Below are 23361 nucleotides of genomic sequence, written 5' to 3'. Positions count from 1 at the left end.
TATCTGTTTATCTATTTATCATCTATCTATCATCTATCTTTACATTGCATTTCAGTGCTGTGTTATTGATTTGCTCACATTCTTTACAGCTTACATCACTACCTACTCTTTCAGTTGACCTATGTCAGCATTGCATATGCCTATCATTGTGAGTGTATCTGCATGTGTGTATTTTATCAGTTCCTTATTTCCACAACCTTAAGTTGCTCCATTAATATTGAACGTTGTCAACCAACCTAGAATCAGACATATGGTATTAGCAAAAATGACCTGGTCAATGGATGATTGTTTAATTCTACTCACAAAATGTCATTTATTGTCTAATTTAACACTTTCAATTGAATTGTATATATTTAATTGAAGATTAAAGTCTTTATCACAACTGGCTCATTTTTCTCAATTGGAAGGGAAGGGACACTTCAGGAATAATGTATACAAAGAGCTATATTTTATGCCATATTTATTAAATATCCTACTAGATAAGGAAAAGGGGAAAAAGGTCAACCTAAATCCTGAGTAAGAGTGGATTTCAACAAGTTGAGTGAATCTGGAACCAAGTGAAAACATAAAGGCTCTATGAAACCAAAGAGCTCCTCATTGCAGAAAATCAGACATTTATTTAAAAGCATTTGAAATTCTCAACTGAGTAACCAGCCTCCAATTAGTTTGAGATGAGGGAAATTGAACATCCTGTCCTTTCATAAAATCTTACCAAAGCTAGTGATATTTGTATTAACTTATTTGTGTTTTATCCTCATGAAATATTAGATTACTGTCATAACCAGTATCTGACAAATACTAGGCACACGTGGAAGGATAGAAAATTTAGGGACCTTTCTAGGCATGCTTTCCAATGTAAAGTGAAAAGATGAAGATAAAAGGTACAAACAGTTGATCTTGATGGAAATAGACACTAGTAGGTAAGGACTATAGATAGATGGGGATGAGAGATAATGAAATAGAAGTAGTAACTACTAGGGGTCATCCAAGAAATGCTCCATAAAGGTAAATGTCATCACCTGTATCCAAATTATACAGACATCCTTTTTTTAAGGAAATTAAATACAGAACATTATGGATTGTGATAGATTTATATCTATAGGAAATGTCTTCATTATATAATATCACTTCCTGCCAACATGTATATCATTTTGGTCTATAACTCACATGTGGTGTAAATTATGTATACCACACAAATTTATCAGTATGGTTACACAAATTTGTCAGTATGGTTTCATACCTAAATCCCCATAGGCATAAATATATTAGTAGATAAATATATAGAGATAAATAGACTCTTTTTATATTACTTAATTCAAAGAACCCCAAAATAGTTTTCATTTGTTTGTTAGAGCCTTCACATAAATACAGTTAGAGAACAACCAATTGAGCAAGTGAACCTGAAGCTTTTGGCAGTATGGTGGCATATTATATATTTAAAAAGTACTGAGTATCACCACTACCTCAAATGCTGATTCTCCATCTTACTCAGATGTCTGGAGATCAGTGTTACCCTAGAAATACAATTATACCACGTGTCTGCAGCAGAAGGTAAGGTAAGGTTATGAAGCTTTTTAAAAATGCTCTATGATTATAAAAACTTTCAACTATGGCCAGGGTGTGTTTTAAAATGGATCTTCCATCTAGATTGCCAAGAAAAGTTTTCCTTTGAGAGAATACAAATATTATATTTTGATGATTTAATCTTCCAGATACAATTATTTTAAGTATGTACATATGTGCAAGTTATACAACTTATTTAATGAAAAATTATCACAAGTATATTGTACTGAACTCTTGACTTTCAACTTACAATATATTTCACAGATAACTAAATATAATAGCTACCCTCTATCTATTGAATTTCAGAATTATGCATTTGCCATGATGAAGATTCAAGTTGCTTCCTATCTTTTGTTACCTTTACCTAGGGGAAATATCATCTCAGGATCAATATCTAAACACCATCATTTTATTGCAGGTTTTACATCACTCTCTTAGATATTATAAGCAGTTGCAAACCCACCAAAGGTATGTGAAATTAATTATTTCTCAAACATTTGTCAGTATCATTTCTTAAGAGACTTATTAAAAGATTTCTTTAAAAATGTAATAGGTGCAAAAACTTCCCACTGGAATTACAATTTGAATGTGTAATTGAAAGAATTGAGCATCAATCCATACACTTATTTTTTTTCTTCTTTTATAAAGTTTTTATTCATTTATTCACATGTGCATATATTGTTTGGGCCATTTCTACCCCCTGCCCCCTCCTTCTACCCCCCACACCCTCTTGCTTCCAGGCAGAATGTGTTCTGTGCTTATCTCTAATTTTGGTGAAGAGAAGACATATGTAATAATAAGAAAGACAAAGAATTTTGGCTAGTTGAGATAAGGATAGCTATACAGAGAGATTCTTAGCATTGCTTCCATGTACAAATGTGTTACAACCCAAGGTGATTCATCTCTACCTGACCTTTTCACTAGTTCCTGATCCCCTACCCATATTGACCTCTGTCGCTTTAAAGTTTCTGTATTAGTTCCTCTGCAGTGGGGACATCAAACACTTGCATGTTTTGGGTTTCCTACCTATCCCCCATACCTCCCATACATGCTCTCCCCTTAGCCTGTGACCCAAGTCCAACAACGTTGCTGTATTTGCCCTAGATCTAAAGTCCACATTTGAGAGAAAACATATGATTTTTGGTCTTCTGAGCCTGGCTAACCTTGCTCAGAATGATGTTCTCCAGTTCTATCAATTTACTTGTGAATGATAAGATTTCATTCTTCTTGCTGAGTAAAACTCCATTGTGTATAAGTACCACAATTTCTTAATCCTTTCATCTGTAGTGGGGCATCTTGGCTGTTTCCATAACTTGGCTATTGTGAATACAGCTGCAATAACCATGGGTGTGCAGGTGCCTCTGAAGTAACCTGTGTTGCATTCCTTTGGGTTTTTCCCCAAGATTGGGATTTCTGGATCATATTGCAGATCTATATTTCAATTTTTAAGGAGCCTCCATATTTTTTTCCAGAGTGGTTGCACTAGCTTGTATTCCCACCAGCAGTGTACGAGGGTTCCTTTTTCCCCATATCCTCCCCAACACCTGTTATTGGTGGTGTTTTTGATGATAGCTATTCTAAAAGGAGTGAGGTGGAATCTTAGTGTGGTTTTAATTTGCATTTCCTTTATGGTGAGAGATGGTGGCCATTTTTTCATGTGTTTTTGGGCCATTTGAATTTCTTCTTTTCAGAAAGTTCTGTTTAGTTCATTTGCCCATTTCTTTATTGGTTCATTGATTTTGGGAGAATTTAATTTCTTATGTTCCCTGCATATTCTGTTTATTAGTCCTTTGTCTGATGTATAGATAGCAAATATTTTCTCCCACTCTGTGGGTTGTCCCTTCAGTTTAGAGACCATCTCTTTTGTTGTGCAGAAGCTTTTTAATTTTATGAAGTCCAATTTGTGCATCCTTTCTCTTAGTTGCTGAGCTGCTGGGGTTCTATTGAGGAAGTTCTTGCCTATACCTATTAATTACAGAGGGTTTTCTGCTCCTTCCTGTAATAACTTCAGAGTTTTGAGTCTGATAGTAAGGTCTTTGATCCATTTTGAATTGATACTAGTACAGGGTGATAAACATGGATCTAGGTTCAGTGTTTTGCAGATGGATAACCACTTCTCCCAGCAACATTTGTTGAAGAGGCTGTCTTTTCTCCATCATATTTTTTTAGTGCCTTTGTCAAAAATAAGGTGGGTATAGCTATGTGGATTTGGATCTGAGTCCTCTATTGTGTTCCACTGGTCTTCATGTCTGTTTTTGTGCCAGTACCATGCTGCTTTTATGGCTATGGCTTTGTAATATTTTTTGAATTGGGTATTGTGATACATCCATCATTGCTCTTTTTGCTGAGTATTGCCTTGGCTATTTTTGGTCTCTTTTGTTTAGAAATGAACTTTAGGGTAGATTTTTCAATCTCTGTGATGAATGTCATTTGGATTTTGATGGGAATTGCATTAAACATGGAGACTGCTTTTGGTAGTATAGCCATTTTTACTATGTTGATTCTACCAATCCATGAGCACAAGAAATCTTTCCACCTTCTGTAGTCTTCCTTGATTTCTTTCTTCAAGGGTTTGTAGTTCTCCTTATAGAATTCATTCTCATCTGTTTTAAAGTTTACTTCTAGGTATTTGATTTTTTTTAGGCTATTGTAAATGTAATTGTTTCCATATATTCTTTCTCAGTTTGTTCATTATTGGTGTATAGAAAACCTAATGATTTTTGTAAGTTGATTTTGTATCCTGCAACTTGCTGTAGCTGTTTGTGCTGTCCAGGAGTTTTTGGGTAAAGTTTTTTGGGTCTTTAAGGTACAGGATCATATCATCTGCAAATAGACATATTTTGACAGTTTGTTTATCTATTTGTATTCCTTTTATTTTTTCTTCTTGCCTAATTGCTCTGGTTAGGAATTCCAGTACAATGTTGAACAAGAGTGAGGATAGTGGGCACCCTTGTCTCATTCCTGATTTTAGGGGAAATGTTTTCAGTTTTTTACCAATAAGTATGATGTTTGCTGCAAGTTTGTCATATATAGCCTTTACAATGTTGAGGTACATTCCTTCTATTCTTTCTTGTCTTATAGCTTTTATCATGAAATGGTGTTTGATCTTATTGTAAGCTTTTTCTACATCTACTGAGATGATCAAGTGGTTTTTGTCTTTGCTTCTACTAATGTGTTGTATTGCATTTATAGATTTGCATACTTGAACCACCCTTGCATCCCTGGGTTGAAGCTGACATGGTCAGGGTGAATGATCTTTCTGATGTGTTGTTGGTTTTGGTTGCCATTATTTTATTGAGGATTTTTACATCAATGTTCATAAGGGAGATTGGCCTATAGTTCTCCTTTTCAGATGTGTCTTTGTCTGGTGTCGTGATGATTGTAATACTGGCTTCATAAAACAAATTATGCAGTGTTTCTGCCCTTTCTATCTTGTAGAACCGTTTACAGAGTGTTGGTATTCATTCTTCTTTAAAGGTCTGATAGAATTCAGCAGTGAATCAATCAGGTCCTGGACTTTTCTTTTTTTGCAATAAAGAGCAGCTTCAATTTCATTTTGTGTTATATGTGCATTCAGGTGATTATTATCCTCTTGGTTCAATTTTGGATGGTGATAAATGTCTAGAAATCTGTCCATTTCTTCAAGATTTTCAAATATCTTAGAGTATAGTTTCTCAGAGTAGTCTCTGATGATTTCCTGGATTTCCGTGGTGTTTGTTGTTTTCTCCCCTTTTGCATTTCTGATTTTACTGATTTTGGTTTTTTCTCTCCTCATTTTAGTCAGGTTTGCCAGGGTCTGTCAATCTTACATAGTTTTTCAAATAACCAGTTTTTCTTTTCATTAACTCTTTGTATTTTTTTTTGGTTGTTTGTTTCTATTTAATTGATTTGAGCCTTTAATTTTATTATTTCTCTCCTTCTGCTTGTTTTGGGGTTTGCTTGTTCTTGGTTTTCTAGGAATTTGAGATGTAGTATTAGCTCAGTGATTTGAGATCTTTCTGATCTTTTAATTTATGCAGTCATGGCTATAAACTTTTAAGATTGCCTTTGCTATGTTCAGGTAGGTCATGTTTTCATTTTCATTAACTTCCAGGAACCTTTTAATTTCCTTTTTTATTTCATCAATGACCCATTGATCATTGAGCAATGTGTTGTTCAGCTTCCAATTGTTTGCATGTTTTTTATTATTGCTTTTGTTGTTGATTTCTAGTTTTAATGCACTGTGATCAGATAGAAGGCATGGTATTATTTCTGTTTTCTTATATTTGCTGAGGCTTGGATTGTGGCCTAAAACATGATCAATTTTGGAGAAGGTCCCATGGGCTGCTGAGAAGAATGTGTATTGTGCAGAAGTTGGATGAAAATGCTGACCTAGACATCAGTTAGGCCCATTTGATCTATGGTGTAATTTCTTTATTGGTCTAGAATTTCTTTATTGATTTTTTGTTTGGACGACCAATCTATTGGTGATAGGGGGGTATTAAAGTTCCCTACTACCACTGTATTCAAGTGTATATATGGTTTTTTTTATCCTTCAGTGTATGTTTGATGAAATTGGGTGCATTGAGGTTGGGTGCATATAGGTTGATAATTCTTACTCTTTTTGGTGTATTTCTCTTTTATTAGTATGCAGTGTCCTTTATTTCATTTGATCACTGTAAGTTTGAAGTCTACCTTCTCTGAGATAAGTACTGCTACTACTGCCTGTTCTTAGGGGTTATTGGCTTGGAAAACTTCTTCCAGACTTTCACCCTAAGACTGTGTATTTCTGTCGATGAGATTGGTTTCCTGTTGGCAAAAGATTGTTGGATATCCTTTTTAATCCACTTTGCCAAACAGTGTCTTTTGATGGAGGAATTAATTCCATTAACATTCAGTTTTAGTATTGATAAGTATGTGGTGATTCCTATCATTTAGTTGATTTTGTTTCTAAGGGTTTGATTATGTGCAGCTGAATCATTGTTACTCTCTACTTTCTTACCTTTTCTTCTCTTGTGGTTTGGTACTGCCTGTCCTTTCATGATTTTCTTTGATTTCATTTTCTGTGTGCAGAATTTCTTGAAGAATCTGTTGTAGCGGTGGCTTAGTGTTCATATATTGTTTTAGTTTCTTCTTATCATGGAAGACTTTTATTGTTCTATCTATTTTGAATGATAGTTTTGCTGGGTAGAGTACCATACGGTTGAAGTTATTTTCATTCAGAGCCTGGAATACCTCACTCTATGATTTTTGCTTTTAAGGTTTCCAATGAGAAATTTGCTGTGATTTTGATGGGTTTACCTTACATGTTATTTGTTTTTTCTCTCTTGCAGCCTTCAATATTTTTTCTCTATTCTCTGTGCTTATTGTTTTAATTGTAATATGTTGTGGTGTAGTTCTATTTTGGTCAAGTCTGTTTGGTGTCCTGAAGGCTTCATGTTCCTGAATGTGCATGGTTTTCTCTAGATATGGGAAATTTTTTGTTATTATTTTGTTGAATATATTACAAATTCCTTTTGCTTGCACCTCTTTTCCTTCTCAAATTCCCATGATTCTCATGTTTGTTCTTTTGATGGATTCAGTGAGTTCTTGCATATTCAGTTTACGGGTTTTTGAAGTGTTTGAGTAATAGCTCTTTGGTTTTTCTTTTAATTTCCATTTCGTCTTCATGTTCTCAGATTCTGTCTTCTGCTTGTTCTAGTCTGCTGGAGTGGCCTTCCATTGTGTTTTCTGTTTCTGTTTCATTCTTTTTTCTGAGGTTTTCCAATATCATGGGTCACTTACCCTGGATTAGTGTCAATTTTCTTCCTTAATTCATTTATCTCTCTATTTATGGTATTCTTTGTTTCACTTTGGTATTTATTTAGGGCTCCTATGACTTTGTTTTTTTGTTTTTGTGTCTTCTCTTATTCTTTATTTATTGTCTTGGAACTTCTTGAGTGCCCCCTGTCCGTTTGGTTGACTAGAAACATCTCCATGAAATTCTCAGTAATTATTTGCAGGATTTCATCTTTCAGAGTGTTCTTGTGGGCTTCACTGGGTTCCTTGGCATAGTTTGTCTTTGTTCTGTTGAAGTCTGAAATAGATATCCATTTTCTTCATTCCCCTCTGAATCCTGTATTAGTTTATGTTTAGGGAGAATGATTTCCATCTCTTTTTCATCTTCCCATCATTCCACTGCTGCTATTTCTATCCTGGTCTCTGTATAATTTAATATTAGCTAACTTACAATAGGAAAACTAATAAAATGAAGAAAGAAAGAAAAAAACAAAGAAAAAAATAAAAAGAGAGAACCAAAGAAATCAACAGGGAGAGGTGGTGGACAAACAAACAAGGAACAAAACAAACACATAAAAGAAAATTCTATGTTCAGAAAAAGTAGAATTTCAGTCTCAGTAGTTCTGGTGTTGCTCTTTCATCATCTAGTCCTTGTGTTGGTATTTAAGTGGAAGCTTTCTTAGTCTCAGCAGGTGGTTGGGGAGAATTGCCATTTTTTTTTTCCTGTCTTTCAGAGGCAACAACATAGTCAGTTCTTCCCCCAGGGTGGTGTGTCTTGTCCTCACTTTTCGGAGATCAGCTCTCTGGCCCACTAGCCATCCTGCTTTGGAGTTGGGTTGTTACTGGGGGCTCGTGTCTTTGCCTCATGCCCTTTCTCTGGGGCAAGTTTGGAGATCGGTCAGCCAGCTCTCTGCTGACAGTGTGTTATGCTGGTTTGCTGACTTTTTTTAAACTTTGCAATGTCATTTGACTTTGGATGTTATTCACTGGCTCAGGAGATGAGCTTTGTGGACTGCTATCTGCCCTATTTCAGGCAGCGGCTTATCACCCACCCACTTTCAGCTCTTCTGCCTTTTCAGAAGACTTTCAGTCTTTGTTTACTGCAAGTTCCCATGTAGATCAGCTCCTTGTCTCTCCCCCCTTTCTGGTGCACTCAAAGCACCCCATCCCCTCTGCTGTATGTCCTTTTCAGTTCCTTATTTATTATTGTTTTTTTTTTTTGTGGAGTGGAAGTTAGTCTGGCTGGGGAGCTATGATGGTTTAACCCAAAGGTAGTTGTGGAAATTCAGCATGCTGTTTATTTTCTCACCTCTTTGTCTGCTTCTCCCAAGAAGGTTTGGATCCAGCATCTACCGGCATAGGAACCCTTCTGTTTTCTCAGTGTAACATTGCCTGGACAAGCTTTGTACAGGCTAGGGGTTCAGGGTATTGGAGTTTTGATTCTTGGTTTTTTTCTGCCAAGTGGGCTCCAGCATCTCAGCAAAATTTTTGATTTATGGAGCTCACACTTTGTTTCTGCCCTGTAGTCACCATCTTGTATCCTCTTCACTTATTTTTAATCTCAAGGATATCTTAAAAATCAGCTAGTTGCCCAATGTTAATTTGGATTGTTTTTTGTTTTTATTTTAGATGATCTAGGAAAATAATGTGTATTTTAAGAAACTATGCTTTTGACTATAATATGTGAGCTAAACATAATTTGACTTTTGGACATATCTTTTTGTGACTATGTTATCATTAATTATGCATATGTTATAATAATAAATTTTATGGTATTTAATAAATTTACATATATCCTTTATATATGTACAATCTTACTGAAGTGAGGGTATGAAGTACTCAAGAATATGCATATTTACAATAACATTGAAATTTTCAGCTGTGACTGACTCACCTAGAGATAATTTTCTAAATCTCTGATATTTTCTAAAAACCTGAATTTGAAGAAATGTACTGATTTATGTATTGCTTTCTTTATTCTTTTCTATTGCTTCCAATAACTCCTTCTATTATGTGAAAACTTCTTGTAGGACTCAGAAATATCAAACCTTGAGTGGTATATTTAACGTTAATGAATTGAGTTAAGGAGGAGAGTTTAAATACATTCTTATTCTGGAAAAGACCAATTGAATTATTCTTCATTGCTAAAATTTTATACTCATTACTTCCATCTATCCATTTATCTGTCGTATATTTATCTATCTATCATCTAGACATTACTAAAGAAAGTAAAAAGTCATTATTAAGAGACTCAAAATAGGTACTATATAATTATGCTAAAATGCAACCACCAAGTTCCAATCATGTGAAAGTTTATTGAGGTCAATCTTGCAGTAGTTTCCTCATTATTTTAACATGTTGCACCAATATTAATAAGTTTTTGTTTAAACTAATAAGGCACCTTGCGTCATCAACATTGTCTATTCATACTACATCCCCCAAACTGACATTTACTTTGTTTGAAGATTGACTATTTTACCATTGTCATGTGCAATTAGATAACTATTAGATAATTATTAAATTGAATTTAAGGAAAACTTAGAATCGTAAGTGATATCTCATTGAAAAGTTACAGTTTATAATTGAGAATATTTATTTAACCACCAAATTTAGTATAGTTATTCATATTTTATTATTTTCTCCTTTGCAGATTATTTCAAACTGTGATTTCCCTGCATTGACTGAAGAAATGCATCAAAACAACAGTGTGACTGAATTTATATTGCTAGGATTGACAGAGGATCCTCTGAAGGAGAAATTAGTGGTTTTTATTTTCTTAATTTTCTATATGGGTATTGTAGTGGGGAATATGGTCACTATTGTGGCCATCAAGTCCAGCTAGACACTTGGGAGCCCCATGTACTTTTTCTTATTGTATTTGTCCTTTGCTGATTCCTATTTTTCAAAAACCACAGTCCCTAGACTAACTGTGGGTGCTCTCCTTACGATCTGGCAATTTCAAATGTGTAAACCTATTTACTTTTTCATTCTTATCTAATGTATTTGATTTAATGTCTCCTTCACTGTGCTTCTGACCATAGATGATATTTCCCTGCCATCCTAAATGTGGCTCTTTCTTTTCCTGAGAGGTCACCTCTGGCATTGCTGCATAGAAATTGTATGTCAAAACTCAGTCTACACAATGATTCAATTAGAAGAATAACATATATGCATTCACATTTGTCCAATCCTATGAGTATCATTAAATAAGATATAGTTCTCTGTTTTCAATTCCTTCTGTAACACATTTCTAATAAAATAGTAAGCTTGCTCTTGATCATTTATTGTGCAAAAAAGTAGTATACCCATGTAACATATTTCAATTTATCACTAATATTTCTGAATATATCCATAGTTTCCAACTGTAGGCATTTCTTATATTCTTTACTAATTTTTCTAATTGTTTCCTTTGGCTATTTATGTAAATGGCATATATTGATAAGATGTTTTTCTGCACTGTAACAGTGACTTGAAACATTTGGCTGTTTATGTGATCAGCATATTGAAGGTACATTGACAACAGAACTCAATGACACTAAGGGGTAAGTAGCAAAATAATATGTGGTAAAAACTTAAATTAAAAATTTTAAATATATTGGATATTTGACATATTATGTGAGGCTGTATAGAAGAAATGTAGAAATTTGTTTGAAACTGAAAGTTATATGATCTATTTTATTTAAATGTGATATACTGAATGTATAGTGATTTAATTTTAGTCTTAATCTTGTTCCATACTAATAAGTGGTAAACGTTGACAATTGTCAATTATCCTTATAATTTAGTATAACCTTAACATTTGGTGTTTTATCATATTTGTATCTATTTAAAAATGTACAAAGTTAGTATTTCAATTGAAATTTTCAGGTGAAAAACCTGTAGGTGGAAATCCCTATGGAGTACCAGTTTAAGATTTTAAACCAGTTTTTGTCTTCCAAGCATGATCCTACTTTATCCCTTAAACATCTTTCTCATTGAAAAAAATGGGAAACTTTAGAAAGTTAATGCCATGAACATAAACTGCACATATTTTACTCATAAAATGGATGGCAAAATATAATGATTGAGTGTGAATCTGCGGGCTGAGAGCCTAGGACTCAGTGAGTTCCCAGGCTTTATCTACAGTAACACAGTAACACACACACACACACACACACACACACACACACACACACACACATTTAAACTCTAGAATAAGAGTATACACCTGATTACAATGGCTTCTTAAAATCTGTGTAACAAGTTTCAATGATTATAAATCCCTGGAGAAATTTATATGTGTAAAAGTCTTTCTCCTGCCTGAATTTTGGGCATGGCTGCATGAACTAGAGGATAAAGATTTTTTGGCAGGTATATATTTATACACATGTATGCATAGAGAGAGGTATCTGTATCTATATCTATGTCATCTATCATCTATGTCTGTCTATCTATCTATCTATCTAACTGATCACAGATGATCTATCTATCTAACTGATCACAGATGAGTTGGTTATATTTGTATACCGATTTTTGTCCATATTGTAGTTCAGTGACATTTGGATATCCATAGTAATCCAAAAGAAATTAGATAGAAAAAGATATTGTTTCATTCCAACCTAAGTATTTGAGGACACTGTTAAACATACACCTCTGGTAATCTCCTACCTTGCTTGAGATAGGTTCAATGATGCATGCTCAGACTTCAAAGACTCAGAAGTCCAATGGCAACCTCAACCTTCCCTGAAGATTCTCTCAAATGTCTCTGAATGGTGAGGGAGAGAACAGCATTCTGTTTGGATGTGATATCCTGTCATCCTGGGGTCTTTCACATTATCTTCACAAAGAACCTGGGAGGTTTGGGCAGCTGGATTGTACAAAGGAAAGATGAATATCAGTGAATGAAGAAGAATGTGTATGAAAAGTATTGACTTACTCTAAAAGAGTTTCTTGATTCTTATAGCTTATTAATCATTTTTGACTATAAAAATAATTGAAGGAAAAATGGAGTTTCAGAACATATCTGTGTACTTGACATACAGTAGTTTAGCTTCTCAGTTGAATGTTTATTTGGATATCATATATGACATAAGAAGAATTTTTCCTCTTAATACTAACTGTAAATTTAAAATTCAGACTTCTCAGAAATAGTAATCATATCTAGTGTTTTTATCTTTGGAGTTTCAGTTTTATATTAAAGTATTTTAAATTGAGGATTTTCATTTTGAAATAATCTAATTTGTATGTATAATGCACACACTCACAACCACCACTTCATAATCTCATGATCAAATCATGCCATGTTATTTCTGTGCCTTAGTTTATCATTCCAATCAAATTGGCGGGTGCCAATTTGACATGCTTAATGTGACAAGGGCCATTGAAAGTGAACATGATGCACATTGTGTGCTTATGACCATTTCTTACTGAACACAGTATATTATGTTTCAAAGATGCTCAATAACTTTAATATGAGTAGGTTGCAACAGGGTTCATTTATATTCCAGAAAGAACATTTTCTAATTCTTCCAGTTCCATATTCAGAAGAAGAAAATTTTTTGGCCATTATGCCAAATCAATACAAGCAGTTTTCTTTGTTTTGTAAATTTGAGATCTCTTTTCAGATCATTGATTATCTGGACATATGTAAATGATGTTTAAATGTAATTGCTTGTTAAATAAGCAAGACATAAACAATTGAAAAATGTCTTTTACTGCTGTTTTATAATCATTGCAAAATGAGATTTTATGAGTGTCTGAATTCAAAATCACAAGGCTTTATCAATTTTCCTCTCACTTTTAGACAACACAGAGCCCCAAACTCCATATATTTTTAAATATGGCTTCTGTCAGTACTTTAAATGTCTAATCCAAATTACCCTTGTAATTGTTGACAATCCACTGTCTGTCCCTCCTTACCGATAGCACAGTAAGATAGATATGGTTGACAAGATTCAATTTTCTAGTCCAATTCACCTAGTAGAGGGATTTATTTAGAACGTTGCAAGCACAAAGCCATGAGAATTGTTTGTGATAATGCGTATGTTGGTTACCTTATTCTGTTCACTTCACATCAAATGCATGCATTGAACAATTACAACATTTCTCATAATCTTGTATGATTAGTATGTGTACACTGAAATAAAGCTATATTTGAAGTAGTTCTGGTTTCAATAAGTATATACATGGAAAAGTCACTATGAAATTCACTCTATAGCTACCTTAAACAAACAAAAAAGTCTTTTTTTTTTTAAATGGAAAGCAGGAAGGTAAAACAAGTTCTGTCGGGAAACTAGCACCAGTGGGGGGGTGAGAAGGATACAAGGGGAGGGTTTTGAGAGTGAGTATAGTGAAAATATTATGTACTGATGTATGAAAATGAAAAATGAGATCCATTGAAACTGTTCAAGGAATGGTGTGAAAGGAGATAAAGAGAATGATGGAGGGTATGAATTCAACTCTGATGCATTGTAAGAACTTTGGTAAATTTCACAATGTGCCTCCAGTGCAACAATAATATGATAATAAAAAATACTGAAAAAAAGAAATAAGCAGAATGATTTTAAAAAAATTTAATTTGTAATTCACATGTACTGTTTCTAATCAAACTTTCAAATCTAAGTCATTATTAAATAAGAAATATTAATTAATGTATAATTTGATTATATCAACCAGGGAGTTTGAGATACTTCATTTTCATGTATAAATGTATTTCACTTTGCTCTAATTCAATAAGTACTTCTTCATATTCAATTTTAAGATATATTTTACTGACAAAAATATGTAAGCTTAACTCATATCTGAAAATAAAACCTCAAAGGAAATTGAACAAAGACCACTTTTGCAACAAGAAAACGTGTGCAGCCAAGGAAAACATGTCTAAAAATAAATTTATGATTGATTTAAGGGAAGAAGTCAAACAAAGTGACCTCATAGAATACCCAAGATAGCTCCTGTAAAACCATTTTGTGATCTATATGGTGAAAAATTCCATTTTTTAGTTCCCCCTTCTCTACATTAAGCTATAAACCTTAATCCTAAAATGAGAGTGTCGGAATCCTAGAAAGTATCATTACTAGTGTGTCAGTAGACAATATGAATGGACAGTGTTGGAAGACACCACAAATTTCTGGATGACAAAAGTCCCTCTATATAGCCAAAAGGCTGACAAACATACATACAATTTTGGAGATACTACAGAGACCTCTTATTATTCTTATTTCCTGTGAGTTAGAAGAAGAGTGTCACCTTAGAAACTACAGTGTTAGTATGTGAATAAGTAGTACAGTGGAGGGGAATCGGAGCACTATCTTGGAAGATAGAAGAAAAAAAGCAATTAAATGGTTGTTTGGCAAATGAAATGTAAAATAAAATATGTACCCCCAGATTTCTATCACTTTGCCTCAGTCATTTTCACCACTCCTTTGTGAGTTTCTTATAGCTGCAGACATTCTGTAGCTGCTTCTGCTCACATGATGGGAATCAGTGGGAGAGGGTAATGAGAAGGAGAGGGTGATGGAGGGGTGAATATTATTGAAGTGCATTATATGCATGCTTGAAAATGGAACAATGAAACACATAAAAAGTTATTAAAAATGGAGAGGGAGATATGAAAGAGTAATTTGAGGAAGATGAGTAATTTGATGATAAATAATTTGAGAGGTATAAGATACATTTTATCAAAGCACATTGTGTGTATATATATGTATATATGTGGAAATATCACAATAAAACCCCTTTACACAATTAAAATATGGTAATAAAAAGTTAGAAAGATGTGCTTTATTCTAAAGATGCCTAACTTCCCTATATGAGGAATACTTACTGTATACCACACTCTCCTTGATTACATCTACACTGCTAAAAATATATATAAATATATAGACCTTCATGCTAATGAATACTTCCTTAGATGTGGTGCCCATATGCAGATGATAGGCTTTCCACAAGTGTATGGCATATTCATATGTCATCTTTAGCAAAACCATGCCTTTCAGTTGATATAATTGTGTGAAATTATCCTTTGCATATCATTTACATGTGTCTCCCAAAGGGTCATATGTTGGAAATTTAACCAACTATGAAATATAAGGTGGTGGGCCAATGGGGAGGTTAAAACTAGTAGAAGGTAGTTAGATAATCAGAGGCATACTGTTAGAAGTGTTACCTCAGTTTTTCCCTGACTCCCTTTTTGAGACTTGATCATTTCCTCCAACTTACACTCATCCTATCAATCATGACATCTTTAAGAAACCTGAGCTGACGTGTGGGTCATGTCTTTGAATTTCTAAAACTGTGAGCTAAATAAACCTCATTTAAGGTGTTAGCTTGCCTCATGTATTTCATTATACTGAGCAAAATGGAGTAAAACATACACTATGTTATGGAAAATTCATATTTCCTCAGGGAGATATTGGCCTTCTGAGTCTGGCTTATTTCACTATGATGATGTTCTATGGTTCCATCCATTTACCTGCAAATGACAAATTTTCATTCTTCATTGTGGCTGAATAACGTTCCATTGTATGCAAATACCACATTTTCATGATCAACTTATAAGTGCTGGGGCATCTTGGTGTTTCCATAGCTTAGTTATTGTGAATAGTGTTGCAGTACACATTAGTGAGCCTGTGCCTTTGTTGTAACCTGACTTACATTCCTTTGGGTATATCCATAGGTGGTATTGCTAGTGTAATTATGCAGATAGTACATGACAGAAATATTTGTGGTGCTATTTAATGTTTGTACTACATTTATTTGGTAGCATGGAGATATTTATCCTCATTTTCATGGCTATTGATTGCTATGTGGCCATCTATAAGCCTTTGCACTACCCAAACATCATGAGAAGGCAGGTCTGTCTCATCTTGATTGTTCTTGCCTTCATAGGGTCTTTTATACATGGCACATCTCAGGTTATTCTGCTCTTGATTTTGCCCTTCTGTGGACCCAATTTGACATTACTTCTGTGATTTGCAGCCCTTGTTGAAAGTTGCTTGCATGAACACTTATATAATCAATTTGTTGTTCATGTATAACAGTGGGGCACATTGCTCATGTATTTTCATACTTTTGATGATCTCATGCATTGTTATCCTTGCATTCACTGTGAAACTGCAGTGCAGAAGGGAAGCAAAAATCTGTCTCTACTTGCACTTCTCACATTATTGTATATGTCTTGTTCTTTGGGCCTTGTATATTTGTATATACACAACCCCCAACAACTTTGACCATCGACAAGATGGTGACAGTATTTTATACTCTTAGAACACCTTTTCTGAATGTTCTTGTTTACCCACGGAGAAATACAGAAGTGAAGCCTACCATGAGAAAGTTAAGGCACGTTAAAATCATGACTGAATAATTTCATTTCTGAAACGTAGATATAACAAACTACCATATAAGTTACTGACTCTCTTTTTCTGGTCAATTTGCTCTATGAATTCCACAACATGGTCTTTTTTGTCCTAGCTACTGTATCTTATCTCTGATAATTGTGTGCCAATAGTTTTTCCTCTTCAGATTCTTTTCCTTTCCAACTATGAAGTTTCCAGAATGTAAACCAGACTATCCTTTTGCACTCTCACATAGTGCGTATGATTTCTTTTCCTTTTCTCTGTTTCTGGCTGTCAACTTGCAGCTTCCCTGAAATCTTATGTATGGCTCTTTCTTTTCCTGATAACTGAATGCTGGCTCTGCTACCTAGTAAGTATATGTCATAATTCTACCTACACACTGCTACATAAGAAAAAAGGCATTTATGAAATCACAACTGTACAAACTCCTAAGTATCTATAAACATAGAGCAGTTTCCTACATTTTATTATTTTCTTATCCCATTTCAAGTAAATTAATGAATTTTCTATTGATAATTTATGGTCAAAGGATCAAAATCTATATAACATGAATGCATGATTCATTTTATCACTAGCATGTATTTGAATTGTTCCATTATTTTTCGAACCAGAATCTTCCCTGTGTTATGGTATTCTAAACTAATTTAGTTATTATTTCATTTGCCAAATATAACTTGCATATAATTTATGACCTTTTTAAAATTGGCTGTTACAAAGTCCTTAAATATTTACTTATTTATGATATCAGTATATGCAACATATAATAAGTCTGTAACTCTTAGGGTTAGGAAAATAAAATAATAATAAACAACACATTTAGTAAAATAACATACTTTTGACACATTGATTTCTTTGATTTTCTGGGACACAATGTAGCCCACTGTTTCCATTGGCTGTCTATTGTTGAGAATTCAGGCATAGAAAACTCCCCACATTTGATAAACAATGAAAATATAGGTCTGTCATAAATTTGTCTATCTTTACTAACATAACAATGACATACATGTAGACCCACATACAAACATAAGATACAAAAGATTTTGTTTTATTTTAGTTTTAGGAAGAAATATTGAAGATGGGATGTAAGGAGGAAAAGAAATAAAATAAACTATAAGGAAATAAATAAAGATATAAAAGAGTAAGAAGTTAGGTAGGAAGAGAAAATGTAAGGTATTTGTGAACTTTAAAATTACTTGTGTCAAATTAAAACAAGGATAATGAAGTACAATTATTCTTTTAAATTATAGGTCAACATATCCATCCAAAGGACAATTTTGGGGTGAACATCAATACTCAAACTTGATTGACCTAAAAACATTTGAAAATTATAGTCACATTCTAGTCTTACACCAACCGCCTTGTGTGAGTAAACACACAAAATCACTTGAGATGAAAAATGGTTAAGTTAAAATCCCAAGCACAAGAGGGTTGGACAGGAGGATTCCAAGTTCAAGGCCAATACTGGCTAGTAAGAAAAACCCTATGTCAAAAAGAAAGTAAGACCCAAAGTGGTTGAGGCATATCTCAAGAGATAGAGTGCTCAAGGTCCAGAGATCAATTCCAAGTAGTATAAAAAATTATATGGGTAAAATATTATTCTTCCACCCAAATTTTTTGGAACTATGTTCTTTTTTAGTTAACATACATTATTTGTACTTGTGATGGAATTCACTGTGATATTACAACACATGTACAGTGTGGATAGATCTAATAAGGACAATTAGCAATTACCTCTCTTTGTCATATCTTTATGTTTAGAGTCTTCAAGCTCCTCTCTTCTAATTCTTAATAAAAATATATTAGATTACTGGAAAATATAGACCTCCCAATTTGCTGCGAAGTGTATTTGGTACCCATTATCCAACTTCCCTTTCCACTGTCTCTTACCACTCCCCATAAATACAAAAACTAAGGTAGCGTTAAACACATTAGTGTTAAGTAAAAATAAGAAAAGTGAGGCATTAGGAAACATGTCCCAGGATCTTCATTTTTGGCATCTTTTGCTTTAAATACTTGAATGTAGATAAGGGAGCAGAGAGATAGGAGCATGCATCTCACATGAATATGAGAAAACATAATCATAAATTGGGGCAGATGGGTTTTAATTTAAAATGGCCTCTCTCATTTATTGAATGTTTGAATAGATAAAAGATGAAGAAACTCCAGAATATCATTTTCATTTATTTAACATCATCTTATGTGGCATAATATATTCCCACACGACCAGCCACTCAAAATTTATATTTCTGCCTCAATTCTTCATTTCTATGGAATGGTGAGATAATGTGAAAGAGAGACAAGATATATAATCTATTAATGATGTTTCATAAGAATAATTTTTGGACAGCTAAAAGCTAAATCTGATTTTCTTTCATCTCAAAATATTGTTTTTCCTCCTGTATGCTTTCCATCATAGTTTGAACACACACAAATTTTCTATAGTATCTTTCACAATATAGAAGCAAAAGGAATAATTAATCAATTCCTCTGATCCCATCACTACCTACTGTATAAATATCCACAGAGATATAAAAAAGAAAACCTGAAACCAGTGCAGACTATATATCTGTGGTATCTTTGCCTGGTGTAGCTCTGTGATATTTGGAAATGGCATGTTAAGTCAGGCTTCTTCACCAGAGGAGGGTCTGAAAATTGAGCTTGTCCCCAACATTATGAGCTTTTGTTTCACCCCCTAAAAGACAAGAGTGTCTCTCACCTCATGTTGAGTGTTGACTTGCTTAATCAGGGATCAGCGAGAGCCAAGAATTACTGGCTTCTAAAAAATAAGAATGGAGACTTGAGGGCTCCTTGGGAAAATGTTTCCAAATTTCTAGCTACACAATAAAGGTAGACCATTAAACAAAGTGAGAAAATAATTCATTAACCAAATGAGAATAAAACAAGGCATCACAAGAACTAAAGAGTTATTCCAATCCCGAAAATATAAGAATAAATTAGTAATGATGCTAAAGGTATAAAAGGAGACTTAATCAGCCAAAAAAAAAAATTAGAAAACTGAAACAAAAAGATTATTTGAAACTAGTAAGATGAGGAAAAAGAATGAAAAGGAATGAAAAATGTTTGAGGGAATGAAAGTGATGTCCCAAATACTGCAATCAATGTGGAGTTGAAATTCTTGCCAGCTCCTGGGGACCCAGTTATTGGTGATCATGGAGGGTGCTTAGAGTTATATAGCTACTAGAGGATGAATAGAATATAGGGTACTGTAATCCAGTCAGTCCCATAGGACTTCTGACTATACTCAATCCTTTAGCACTTTCTCTAAGGCAAACTAGGAACTCTTTTCTTAGCAACTGCATACAACACACAGATGCAACCTTCATTGTATTCTTTTCCCTTTGAGAAATAAATTTGTTGAGCACTTATCTCTTGGAAGTGAGCTGTGCAAACATAGATGAAAGGGAGTCAAGGGCAAAGTGAAATAGCTTTTCTTACTCATGCTACTTGAGGCATTAATAATTCAAATCGCTTTAGTGATGTCAGAGCTTCTCAAAAGGATTCTGATAATCTCATAAAGGTATTTTATTGTTGTGTATGTGGTTTTACAATCCAAATATTTGCAGCAAACTAGATGAAGACCTCCAAATTTGTCAAGTTCCCTTTTTCTGGTACTCTTTTTAATCTTATATTCTAAAGTTGCTTGATTTCTTATATAAATTCTACAATTATCTCACAAATTAGTTTATTCAATCTCATTTAAATTACCACTTAAAAGTAATAACTAAAATTATTTTATAAACCTATGTTAAAATAAATACTTTGAAATAATCCCACTACCTAACAAACATTTTCACTGGTCTATTTCATAGCTTATTGAAATTCAACCTAAGCACACTGACTTGCTTTTAATTCTGAGGTTCTGAACCCAAGACACCATTACTCAGCTGTAAGAAATATCTTTCGTCATAATTACTTGCTAGAATTTCTTGGTTTTCAATTTGGGTTAGTGTAAGGAAAAAGTATCAGAAGAGTAAAAACCATAGAATAATGCAATCATTAATATATATCTTCTTGCTGAACTCACTAAATATATAACCTAAGCAAGATCTTCAAAATCTGGAACTTTGTTTTCTCTCATGTGTGATGTTACTGGTAGTACATAAGTCATGGAATAATTACAAAACTTGAAGATATAACTTATGTAATGAGACATTGAAGCTAGCATTTAAAAGTAGGCAATAAGGAGTAAAACAAAATTATTTGAAAGAAATGTATTCTTTATTAGTTGTGTTTTTACTAACATGAGTTAAAAAAACTAATGGAAATTGATTTGAAACAAACTGGATGTATCAATCACTTTGCAACCAGTGTTTGGGGTACTAATTTATCTTCACATTACTTGGTATAATTGTCTAGTTCTTTAGGACAAAATGTTTAGAACCCACAGTGAAGAAAGTCTTGTTTCAAAATATAATATTGCCTTCTCTGCAGTTTACTTGCAATTAATTTACAAGTCCTAGAAACTAATCTTTTGGTGCAGATGGACCTTTGTAGGACATTAAGCAGAGCTATGCCCTGAATGATCCATTTTCTTTTTTACATTGACACTATTTTTATTCTTATTTTCTATTACTGTCTTCATTATCCATTTGTAATTTTTCTCTTTTTTAACTAATATTTTTGCTTAGCCTAACACAATAACATTTTAGGAATGATTGTTAGTCTGCTTAATTGCTCTGAGGAAGATTAAATTACTATTCTTATAGTCTAAATTTAAAAAATAAAAATTAAGTTTTACAGTCGCAATAGTGATGACTCATAATGAAAGGAAAACAATGGGAAACAATACTTTCTAGGATAACAATGCATCATTATGTCTTACAATATTCCCCATGGAATATACAGAGGGACAGCTTTTAGTGTTTTGTTACAAGAATGCTATCATAAAGAGACAGACATACATGACACTAATTCAGAGTCTTCTAACAGGTAAGTGACACATTGCATCATTACAAAATAATACATTATAATTTTCTACTTCATTTCTGTAACTCATGTATGATGATTACACCATTCCTACCCACATACTTTCTAAAAAGAATTGAAAAAAATTTTTTGAGATTATTGTTAATGTGGGAAATGAATGAAAAACAAGTGACAGGGAAAAGTCATGTGTTGATCTTCCCTAGCATTTTATGAACATCTGTACTTGTTCTTGATGTAATTTTATCTACCTTGGTCATTCACAATGCTCCTTCTCTGTTTTAAGTATTTAGAAATCAAAATAATTGAATGTGAATTTCCTGACATTTAGGAAACTAAATGTATGATGCTTGTGTAATGATATTGAATTTGGTTAGTACCTTTGGTTGTCATGTCACGCTTACTCCAGGATATCTCTTGGTTACATAACAGGAATCATGGTATTCATTTGAATAGACATATGTTATATAAATTTACCATAGTATTCATTGTTGCAAACTGAAAACAATCCAGTTAATTTATTGGTAATTAAGACAATAGATTACATAAGTCATCTATATCATATAATTTTTAAATTTATATTTTCACTTGCTTAGGGTTTTCCTTCTAATATAAACTTGATAAGAAAGTTGTGAGACATGGATTGTTCTTTAGTTATACATATGATAATATTTGTTTTACATTTTGGAAAATAAATCTATTAAAGAAGCAACATTTCAAACATAAATAATCATTAAAGTTGACAGGGATGAAAACAAACTGAACATAGGCAATTACTGAGGACTATTCATCTTCTAAGTCCTCGGCTCCCTTTTATTTCTGCTTTTCTGGTACTTTCCAGTGGATCTGGGTTTGAGAAGAATAGTCACACTCCGGTCCTACAACAACTGCCTAGTGTCAGCCACCACATTTTTTGATATCTAAAATCTTTAGAAAAAGGTTATTAACAAAAGCATTAACTATTAAGTAGCATCACTTACTTGTTGATATAGAAATATATTCTTAGGACTCTGAGTGCTCTAAGACTTGCTTTTCAGAAAACGGAGAAATAAAAATAGAACTGGGGATATTTGAGATATAAACTATCAAAAATTCCTCATATTCCTTTATGTATGCAAAAAGATGTCTGAAGTTTGCAAAAGATTATTTAAAGAATCAAATGTTTCTTGGCGTTCTTTTCAGCTATCATATGTGGGGGAAAGTATGCAGAGAAGTAAAATATACAATGCAATTATAAAAATATGCATTTGTACAAATAAGTGTTATAAGCACATAATGTATAGCATGTGAAAATATTTCATGAGATTGATTTTGCACTTATATTAAGAAACTCCACTGAAAAACAGATCTAATACACAGTAAGTAGTATGCCATGGAAACAAGAATCATAAAAATTTTGGACTATAAGAGAAATATTAAATGATTTATATTGCTAAATTTTACATTGATTACAGGGGGAAATTAATCAGAGTCATATTACCATTAATAAGGTTTGTATATGAAGAGATTCTTATTACAGTATCATATCTAAAATTTTGAGATTCAATAATCAGTAAATTGGCCATTACAAATTTTAAAAAAGTTATTGAAATGACATATTTTTATGTCCTTTGTGTTATTCATTTTTTGTTTCCTTTTATATTGTTGGGGTGCATTTACATTGTGGCTTTCACAAAAGGGCTTACAATATATCAAAATATACCATACATGAATTCACCACCTTTGTCATTCTCCTTTATTCCCCCTCTACACATTCCTACAA

At 33.2% G+C, this 23361-nt stretch overlaps 1 pseudogene; it reads left to right on the top strand.

The window, feature by feature from the left end:
* The first annotated feature begins 10009 nt into the window (after window positions 1-10009).
* LOC109676685 (olfactory receptor 4C11-like) lies at window positions 10010-16663 on the top strand (annotated as a pseudogene).
* The last annotated feature ends 6698 nt before the right edge of the window (window positions 16664-23361 follow it).

Source organism: Castor canadensis, chromosome 1, assembly GCF_047511655.1.
Source record: "Castor canadensis chromosome 1, mCasCan1.hap1v2, whole genome shotgun sequence".
Lineage (NCBI taxonomy): Eukaryota > Metazoa > Chordata > Mammalia > Rodentia > Castoridae > Castor > Castor canadensis.
This window is presented reverse-complemented; position numbering and strand designations above follow the sequence as displayed.